Source organism: Ochlerotatus camptorhynchus, unplaced genomic scaffold (assembly GCF_037179485.1).
Source record: "Ochlerotatus camptorhynchus isolate MF236.1 unplaced genomic scaffold, CSIRO-AGI_Acam_v1.1 ptg000777l, whole genome shotgun sequence".
NCBI classification, from domain to species: domain Eukaryota; kingdom Metazoa; phylum Arthropoda; class Insecta; order Diptera; family Culicidae; genus Ochlerotatus; species Ochlerotatus camptorhynchus.
Window position 1 is genome coordinate 1 of NW_027041242.1, and position 11,179 is coordinate 11,179.

Sequence of the window (11,179 nt, forward strand, 5' to 3'; positions counted from 1 at the left end):
TTACGATGGATAACAATTTCAAGTGTTGTAAACCTCTACCTGAATCAATTTCAAAGCATGACACAGTAGCAGTTCAGTTGTTTATCTCAAAATTATTAGAATTTTTAAAGTCGCAAATAACAGTCCAAAAGTGTATTTTTATGTTAGATTGAGCAGCATCACAATACAAAAACATAAAAAAAATTGCTAGCCTTTGTGGATTTAAAGATAAGCATAATGTAGAAATTGAATAGCATTTTTTTGCAACTTCACACGGCAAAGGTCCTTGTGATGCGATTGGCGGTACCCTTAAGAGAATGGCAACCAGAGCAAGTTTAGCTAAGCAACACGAGCACCCTATAACGAACCCTAAACAACTGTACGACTGGGAAAGTAGTCGTAAAGAAGATCTTCAAACAAAAATGTCATTTTGTTATGTTTCTACGGAAGAATACAAAAAGGCTGACAAGAAAGTGAAACCAATTCCTGGAACTCGAAAATATCATTGCTATATTCCAGTTTCCAACAATCAAATTGCAGTTAAAATATTCTCTAATTCAAACGATACACCCAAATTATTCAATGTATTCAAATAATATGAGTTGTAAACTAAAATAATAAATATATACTGTTTCTTATCTCAACAAATCTTTCATTTGACCACATCAACGTGCTTCTCTTCCGCTGCCTCTAGATAGAAACGGGTAAGTCTAACAGCTACCATATCTGAGAATGAATTGTTTGTTTTTTAATATACAATCATGAAATAAAATCTCGTTGCTGGACATCTCGACGAACATTTGAAATTGGCCTAAAATGTTGAAAATTGTTATAATTATATTTTTTTAATTCGCATTAACTTGAGAACGGCTGGACTTAGGAAAAAAGTTTCCATATGCAAAGTTAGCGAAAATTATGCGTAGAATTCAAATAAATTATTATTTTATAAAAAAAATATGCATTTTCATCAACTTGTAAAAATCAACAAAAATTTAAAAAAATATAGATTTCTTTTTAAGAAAGTTACCAGCATACACTTTTCACGAAATTTAAGGGTATTCTATCAATTTTCTTGAAAAAAAAAAATTATAAAGATCGAAGGGGGGGTGTTTTGAGATAATCATCGTTTTACGTTTTTTAAATACTAATTTACGAAGTTTTTTCTTTCAGTGTATTTTTTCCGCAAAGATAATTTAATTACCTAAAACTTCTTCTCATATGTCATTTTGTTCAGATCAATAGTTTTCAAGTTATGATTTTTTGAAAAAAAAATAATCCATTTTTTTATACGTCCTTTTCAAAAGTTACTCTGGAGGAAAAAATCATATTTAAATGAAAAATGCATACCATTAGTAGCAGCGAACACGTGAGCAATGTTTTATTCAAATCAGAAGGGGTCGAGACAAAATTGACATTTTTTTTAACGATTTGAGCTAGAAATGCTCCATAGCAACCTGATTGTTGTGCTGAAACCAAGTGGTGGTCACTCTAAACACTTATTTTGCGCCAACTTTTTTTCTCAGTGTACCGCAGCTGTTTCGGCAGTGCCGATAAGTCACTGAACTAACATTAGTTTGCTTGTGAATAAGACCTTGTTTGGTAATCCGTCAGCCCTCACGAAGCTGAGGTTGCTGAAAATGGAACCAATCTTCATCAGATTCCCAATATTTTTTTCCCGAGGAATCCGAGATTTCTGCTGAAGAACTGTTGGCCTGTATCAAATCATTTAAAAACATGAAGGCCCCAGGTTTCGGCAACATCCTGAATTTGGAACCCAAACACTTGAGTTCCAGATTCTACAACCATCTGGCACTGATTTTTAACCTGTGCCTCAGACTTGGCTACTTCCCCTCGTGTTGGAAGTCAGCTAAAGTCATACCCATCCGGAAACCTGGGAAGGATCCGTCCTCTCTTTCAAGTTATCAACCAATCAGCCTTCTCTCAGGGTTATCAAAACTGTTCAAAAGAGCAGCCTACCACCGGCTCCTAACATCTGCCGAAGAAAACAATTTGTTACTCGAGGAACAGATTGGTTTTCGGAAAGGTCCTTCTACCGTCCACCAGCTTGTTTTGTCCCAACCATTGGGATCCACTATGTCTTACTGAATTACACGCGCTATGTTTTACTTAGTTGGGTACGATCATCTCACACGGATGTGATATCTCGGTGAATAACTTACGATATAGTAAATGAGACTTGGTTCTGGATCAGGTATGCTACTTGGTAAGTACCGAGTAGAGACTGACTTTATTGAATTTTTCGGAAGGCTTTTATACCCGTAAAAGTTCTAGGCACCACTACGTCTGGGCCGAAATTTGCTTGGTTGACAATAAAGTGATGCACCGCGAAACTGCGATGCGCGCAATTAATTTACAAATATTCAAACTAAGACTGCACTAGGTCAGTATGAAATCGATCAATACGCACGCTTCATGCTGAGTAGGAAAATTAAATTTTGTTATGTTTTATCACAACAAGCTGACTCGAGTAACAAACATTCTCAGACGGAACAAGTCTGACAAAACCAAAACCAAGTGCAAAATCTTAATAGGATTATTGTATCCACTCATCAACAGGAGGTCTACCGTGTCCCTGAAAAATAAGCTTGCTGCCTAAAAACAAATCATCCTTCCCGTAATAGAATACGGGATGCCAATCTGGTAGAGTTGCGCAAAAGGCCACCATCTTAAATTACAAAGGATCCAGAATAAGATCCTGAGAATGATCGTCAATATAAACTCTGAGGTCCACCGCCTGGCACCATCAGAATCGCTCGCCACCTTGTTGCAGGAAACATTCCTAGTCTTCATCAATCTTCTTTCTATCTACTAGGCGTGCTCTTAGATAGAGTCGTCCCCCTTGAAGAGATTTGTATTTGAATCGTAACAAGGATACCAGATAAATTTTAAGGAGAATTCAAAGAGATTTATTTATTTATAAACTGAATTTGAAGGGTGTTTTGAGGATAATTTAAAAGGAATACTGAAGATGTTTCAGAAAATAACTTCAATAACTAATTCCGAAAAAAAAAATACAGATGATAATTTAAAAAAGTGCAAAATTTAAATTTAATTCCTAGAAAACCTTCAGGAAAATACAGAAGGATTTTACAAAGGATTTGAGAGGAGAATTCCAGAAGACTTCTGAGAAGTGTTTTGTGTTCCAAAATAAAGTTGAGAAGAATTTCGAAGTAATTTAATTATTGAAATATGAAGTTGCAAAGGAATTTAAGAAGGACTCGACTCCAAGGTTAATCTTAGGAGATTTTCTAGGGATTTTCAAAGAAAATTCCAATTTACTCACGAGGAGATGAACTACGTAGTTTACTGGTAAGTTTAAGGAAAATTTCATAATGACTCTGAAGCAGTTCGCGATTGGCTTTCAATGATAGCAGTGCATTACTTTTCTACGATTTGCTTGCGGCGTGCTGGCGTTCCGCCTTCCGGACAAAAGGCACATGTCGAATATTGTCGTCGTCGTGTTTTTGCGTTGAGGCTGTGTTTCAGAAATGCAATCGAAATGTGCCATGGCCGCTATTAGTCGTGTTTGTTTCGTGTCTCTCTGGAGTTGTCGGTTCTGATTTCGGTGTTGATCGCGAGGGGCTGGCACTGTGTCTTCCAGACTGTGTACTGGTGAACTGAAGCCTTTGTGTCACGAATGATTGGTGGTGGCAAGTGGCCGCATTCCTTTTTTCTCTGCCGAGAGGAGAGTAGCATTTGAAGAAGTAGTGGCAGCATATCTACGGTAGCTCTTCGAAATCATCGTGATGTCATGTATTCCTTTGCAATATATCGTGTGAGATCTTTCCCTTTAAGCGGAGCCGGTGGTGTAGTGGTAAGCGTGATTACCTCACACCCAGCAGGCCTGGGTTCAATCCCAGTCGGCACCGCCGAGATATTCTGAGGCATAACATCTCTGGTCACGTCTTCCTTGGGAAGGGAAGTAAAGCCGTTGGTCCCCGGTTCATGAGTTGATGGGTCGATAGGTAGGATCTAGGTGTGGGAGCTGCCTTCCTGGCTTCGGTAGCATTGGTGCTCAGCACGGAAAACAAGACCGACGGAAATCAAATCAAGGGAAAAAAAAATCTTTCCCTTATTTTTCTCTTATTTTTCACTCCATTTTTATATGAAACATTAAATACTCGGTACGGGAGGGCATCCGATTGAAGCGAAATGGATGGGGACAGTGGAAAGGCAAACTCCCTATCTTTGACACTTCGTGAATAGAGGGCGGGCTCTTCTCCCCACTGATTGGGGCATCCTCCAGTTGGATGGCCTGTTTTTTTACCGGTTGTATGGTCCTATTGCTGGAAGGAGATTCTCATTATCCCGTGGATGCACGTAGACGATGTTGCCCACGGATTCACCCAAACCGTTTTTGGCCATTCACACAATGGCAGGTTGAGTACAATTAGAGGTTATTAAACTTGATTAAGTTGAATAGCGAGGATAGTCCACAGTCTACTGGCAGCTGCCTTGCTACCGTGTATGGTATCCGTATAATCATCATCATCATCATCAATTTCAAAATGATTCTGAATATTATATATTGATATTTTTACATGCCATGTCAAAAAACCAGTTTCTTTTCGAAATGTTAAAGAGCAGAACACAAATAAACTTAAACGTTCAAATTTATGATGAAAATTTGATAACATTTATGAAGAATAATGAAACATAATTATTTTGGTATTTACTTTAATAATAAACTAATTGGAAAAGTAACACATAAGATAATGAAGTTGAAATCTGCATAGCACAGAAATCATGACAAATTCTTAAGTTAAATTTCGTGAACATTGAAATAAGCTTGTGTCGAAAAAAAACATAAGAAAAAAACTTGTTCATCCATTAAAAAACATGTAATTTTAGTCCCCGTTAACCGTATGCTTAGACAATGCAGTTTTGTCAGCATCTGGGTGTGTTTTTTTATTTTAATTTTATTTATTTTATAGTCACTTTAACGCTCTTGGGTCATTCGTGACTTGTCCGGAGCTAAGATTTGAAATCGTGACTTTAGCGTGCGAGGTATGGCTGCTAACTACTATGCCGGGGTCGCCCCCGCATCTGGGTGTAGAGCTTCCGTGTACGTGATTTCCCTACCGTATTCTGTCGTTCATCGTGATTCGGTGCCTTTTGGACATTGTACGTGTGTTGTCCTGCACATTTTGTTTGCATCTTGCACGAAAGTTTTGCTTATATGTAGTTTATTTGCCACATCTCTAACTGAATTGTTTGGATACCTCCTGAACGCTTGAACTACCCGCTTGTGATCTTTTACACTATACGGAGATCCATTTTGGCCAGTTTTTTCCTTCCGATCGATGGTCAAACGTTCGTTCTACCGATTTAAAACACGGCTTACCGTAGATTGTATCATTCCCAGCTTCCTGCTGATGGCACGATGAGAGAGTTCCGGATTTTCGAGGCACATGCGCAAAATTTGTTTACACCGTTGCTGTTCTTCGGACTCCATCTTCGCAACGATTTGACATCTGCTAGTGAAACTTACACAGTGTAAACAATACACATTGAACTAATTTCACCCAAAATTTCAGTAGAAAATACTCAATGGGTAAAAAGCTACAGCCATTTGAATATGATGCAATTTTATTCCGTACACCTTTTAACCCGATATATGCTCCCAAATACTCCCGTTGACCAATTAATTCCTGCATGTACGCGCTTGTTGAAAATTTATCACATTTATTTTGCCGCACAACAAATCAAACATCTATGTGGACGGAGCATAATTTCTCAATGTTTGCATCAGCTGTCTTAGATTGACAGATAATCGAGCCAAAGGACCAATTGATCAGTTCACGAAGATTTGCCGCACTCTTCTCTCACCCGTAAGTTTTGACAGTTTTGGGTGGTTTGTTTTGGCTCCCATTCGTTGCTATCTCTTTTACTCAGAAGCAAAATGATAGGGAGCAAAAAGTGAGGTTAGGGACCGTGCACTGATCTATAATATTGACTTCAAGCTAAATTGGTGGATGACGTTTCTGCCACCGGAGTGCCGTTGAGTCATCACATAACCCGACATAGACAAACGCGGGCACAGCATGGCCATCTCCCCCACCGCATGTTCTTCCTTCTCCACAGTGCCAGTGGGTGAAAAACTAGAGCAGGCCGAGCTATCGTGATCGCCTAGTAGATCATCACAAGGGGCATGATGTAGCTTTCAAAGCAATATAAAGCCATCAACCTAACATTGATGTTGGTATCAGCGTTACCAGATATACCGATTTATCGGTATTAATACCGATTTCCGAACTAGATACCGATAAACAGATAAGGTTCCTCAGAATACCGATTTTTGAGGGTTTCTACCGATTTATACCGATTTTTTTTTAAATAATCAAAATGATTATTGCCTGCCCACCCTAGAATTTCGGAGAAAATTACTGTGAGAGACTTGTATCTTTTTGAATATCTCAATTTTTTTGGCTCTTTCTGGTAAATCCAGGGGAATCGGGAAATGCTTTTTAACATAATTTAATTTCCTGAATGTTCATCCAACTTTCCCCTGGAATTTTCTTCCACCTTACATCATTAATTATTTTTCGATTACTCTCGGAAACTTATTTCGACTTCCCTTAGAAGCTTCTTCAGGCTTCGCTCGAATGATTCTTCCATCTTCTCCTGCCAGTTTTTTTTACTTTCCCGGAACTTCAGGGATGCTTCAAGATTTTGATTGCGGATCCACACTAGCTGCAGGAACTTTTAAGAAGTTCTGAAACTTCAGAAAAGTCCAGACTTTTGAGTAAGTTTCGATAAATTAAAAAATGTTTCTATAACTTCTGTTAAAATTCTAAATCCCAGTCCAGCGAACACCGGTGAACTTAAGAAAACATCATAAATATTTTGGATTCTTCACAAGTCCAAAAATGTTCTGGAAAATTTAAGCTCCGAGAACATCAGGACAGATTAATACATTTCAAGGAAATCGCTGAAATTTTAAAGGAGTTCCGAGAAAATCAGGCAATTTCCGAAAACTTCAGCATTGTTCCGAGGGGCTCATCCAAATTTAAGAAACGTAAGGGAAGTTACATGAACATTAGCACATTGTGAGAACATTTTATGGGAAGTTCCGTGCTTATTGATGGCAGTGTCGATAACATTTAAAAAATAAGAAAAATCGTGAAGATGAGAGATCTATCAGCATAAATACAAAAAAAAAATGTGAGAGCGCTTAAGAAATTTAATAATCTTCAAGAAAGTCTGGAGACTTATAATCAGGGAAGTTCCAAGTATTTCAAAGATGATCAGAGTACTCCAAAATAGCCAGAGGAAATATGGAATATTCCTAAGTAAATTTCATGAATGTTCCAACAACTTTAGGGGCATTGCGGGGTCTTCAGGGATGTTTGGACCATGATGACCATTTGGAAAAATTTCTGGATCATTAGAACATCCTTCAGGAGCTCTTTCTTCCGGAAATATGTCCTTATTTCTTTCGACTGTTCCGTTAACGCTCTGGCTTCCGATTTTCTCGAGATTTTTTTTCCAATCTACCTTAGGAAGTTTCTGCCAGCGTCTCCAGGAAGTTTCTTCCGTCTTTTTCAGGAAGTTCAATTAAACTTCTCCCAAAAATTTATTTCGTCTAATTCTGAAATTTTGTCCAGTTGGTTTTTTTTTTACTTCTATTGGAAAGTCTTTCCGAGCTGCTTCTAGCTTCCCCTAGAAATGGCCACTGCTGGAATTTATTTTCGATTTCCGAAACTTTTCTGCCTTCCTTTGAATGTGAAATCCGATTTTTTTTTCTTTAATTTTTCTCCAGAAGTTTCTCAATTTATGTCTTGGAAGTTCCGCGGATGTTTTTCCGACTTCTCTCAGAACTTTCCTCAAATTTCCTCCAGGAGAGCTTCTTTCTTCTTTCTCTGGATGTTGTTTTCAGCTTCCTCCAGAAGCTAATTCAAACATTCCCCGGAGTTAAAATTTTAACTTTCAAAAACGGCAAAAATATAAAATTAATTAAAATAGTAAATACCGATAAATACCGATTTTTTAAAACCTTTTATACCGATAAGCTTTAAAACATTCTGGCAACGCTGGTTGGTATACGTCAGTTTTTGGGTGGTTTATCTCAAAACTAGAGCACTTTGCGAATTTTAAGGACGCGTTTTTTAATGTTTGGTAATTCACGAGGTTCTTGAAACATTTCCAAAGCTCATCAGCAGTTTATATTCATAAAAGCATTCCTTGTAATAACTCTATTGAAAATGCTGCAGAGCCCAATTGTTGCACGCATTATTTGCATTGAAATTTTACTATCGCACACTTTGTATCTAATTAGAGGCTGTTCATAAACTACGTAGACAGTTTTTTTTTATTCTTGACCCCCCCCCCCTCCCCCTAAACTGTCTACGTAGTTTATGAGCAGCCCCTTATTGCACATCACATCACCGCAGCGAAGTGCGCAGTTTCAATCCAGGCTGTGTGGCTAAAAACTTATGTGGCTAAAAACTAATGTGGCGGCGATGTGGCATCATACAACGTGTATAAACATCATGTCGTAGTCGTGGCATGTGGCGAACGCATGATGTTTAGATATGCGTGGGTGCCCGGGCTTAGGATTCATCCCTGCGGCGTGATTGGGCTTCTAAACTGCGTTTGAAATTAATCTTACTAATATTTGATTAATAATCGTAGTTACTGAACTTTTTCACCAACGACTTAGTAGTGTTTCGCATATTTAGAGCAGGGCTCGACAATTTCGAAGCTCTAAAATGAACTCGTGTTTTGTTTCTCTCATACATACGTGTTCGACGCTTCATTTCTATAACGCCTAGCTAGACTATCAGCAAGAAACGAAAATAAAAAAGAAGGACGCTTGGAAGGAAAGGCTGGCTGTGGAACTTCTCGTCGTTGCTTTGCTCATCGCTTTCAATGTAAATAACGTCGATTTTCTAGTTAAACGAACTTCATTATGGCTTTCAATCCCCTTTCACGAACACTCTATCGCCGCTCTTTCAATTTGTTTAAAATGCGTTATGTCCCGTTTTCGATCATTTTTTTAGATAAATATATGGATGGAAGATAAATTAGAAATATGACGTGTAATCTTCAAGTGTTTTGACGTGAGAAATGCTTTAAATGTGTTATTTCATTTTCCGTCATATACGTCATGAAACCTCTGTTGATGTGTTTCATGAAAGAGAAATAATATGGACCAACAGGTCTGTGCCATAAAAAGGGAAAGAGAAAACTATCAAAGTCGAGCGCTCTTTCGCTCATCCATTTCGACGAAGCTTGAAAGGAAGACCAATGGAGCGACGGGAGAAAGAGAGACAAGCGATTGAACATTTGTTTGTGCACGCCGACTGAGGTTCTAGAATGCTGCGAAGCTGTTCGACTTTAACAGAAAAAGAAAGCCAGCAGTCTCTTCGTCGCATCGATTTGGTCGATTGAAGCTGATATTGTGACGCCCTGATTTAGAGGCATTAGCTTCAAAATTTAGAAGTCGGGCAGAAGGATTCTGTTAACCGTGTCTCTAAAATGCATTTGATCAACAACAATATTGCAGAACTACTCGAACGTGACGTAAAATAAGCAGTCGAGCAAGCTCAATGCTGCACAGTTGAATCGCCTACAGTTATACCTACCTTTAAGACATCAGATCTTCGAAGGTTTTGCTTACCTGTTAGGGTGGGAGCAGATTTTGTAGGCTGAAAGAATAGAGATATATTTTTAAAGTCATCCAATTATAATCTGCTTTAATTTCAAAAGCCAAGAAACACAATTCAGCATAACTGAGTATAACTATGAATATAATATATGGACATGAAAAATGTGTATTTGGTGAAAAAGCCTACTATTCCAGATTCTAATAGTACTGAAGAAAGAATAATTTTCCTATTTTTTTTCAGCAATGAATTTGAATTATAGTTGGACCTAAAAAAACATCATGGTTGAACCCCTTACTATATATAACGTACCATTTGTTTGCTTGGGAACCCGCAAGGCCGAGAGTCATAAAACATTCCTCTTGTGGATGTTATAAAGTGAGCCGTGTTGGTGAGAAAATGAGTTTCAAGTGTACTATTTTTGAAAACATAATTAAACCGAAATATTTGAAAAATTCTTATAAAATATATATTAATCATTGAAAAAAGCTCTTTTTCTTTATAGTTATGAACTTTTAGAAGAAATATCTTAGAACATATGGACTAAGTTAGTGCCGGTAAAAATAGGTCCAACCAAAATTCATTACCCCATGAATTGGTTAGGACAATTTTCAACAGAGACCACATCAGAGTGAAAAAAGAAAAACTTTGATCTTATGTTAGTGCCCAATTGTCGAAAGGTATTCGGAATTTCGAAAGATGTGATGAGGTGACGTCGCTGCCAGCGTATGATGACTGTAGAATTCTCCACAAAATTATGTTGGAATTCCTCTCAGATTTATCCTGGATTTCTCTTTTAAACCCCATGGAATTCTCCTCAAAAGATTTGAGTAAGAATTTACTTGGAATTTTACTCAAAACTAATACATCGTTTGAAAAATTAATGTAACAACTGGCGAAAAATTAATGCACAATGAATGAAGCAACTGTAATGCAGAAAAAAATCAGCAATCTTTTGCTTTCACTCAATTGGCTTTAAGCCGATTACAATACGGTGGTTTAACATCCAATACTAAATGGTAATAAATCATATTGTTTGGCTGTAGTTACAATAAATCTGTGATTGATTGGTGACATTTGATTGGCATATCGCTAATTTACAAAGCTGATAAACGGGACAGTTTTGACACTAACATTTATAGAGTCACAGTCGCCCGAGTACATATGTACGTGCTTCAGCTTTATCTAGCCGTTCCCTATCGATAAAATATATCACAATTTGATCTCTTATTCGATAAGATAGTATATTTCGTGAATTGAGACGAGCAAACGTGACTACCTACCATTCTATGAGGCCAGTTTTTCGTGCTTTGTATTAGACTGGCCCGTTCCTGTCCTTGCACATCAATTTGGAAATTTTCCGTTGAATCTGAACAGCTATCGAAATCGTCCTCAAGATCGTCCAACTCAACCACCGAATGGTACCGAACCAATTCTTTCGAGTCAGATTTGGCGCCCATGTCGGTAGGTTCACTGATCAATTCGGAACTTCCAACTTCATCCAGCAACCTCGGTTCACTTGAATCACTGGATGCTTTCTTTGTACTTTCTTTGTAGTCCTTGAGTTTCTC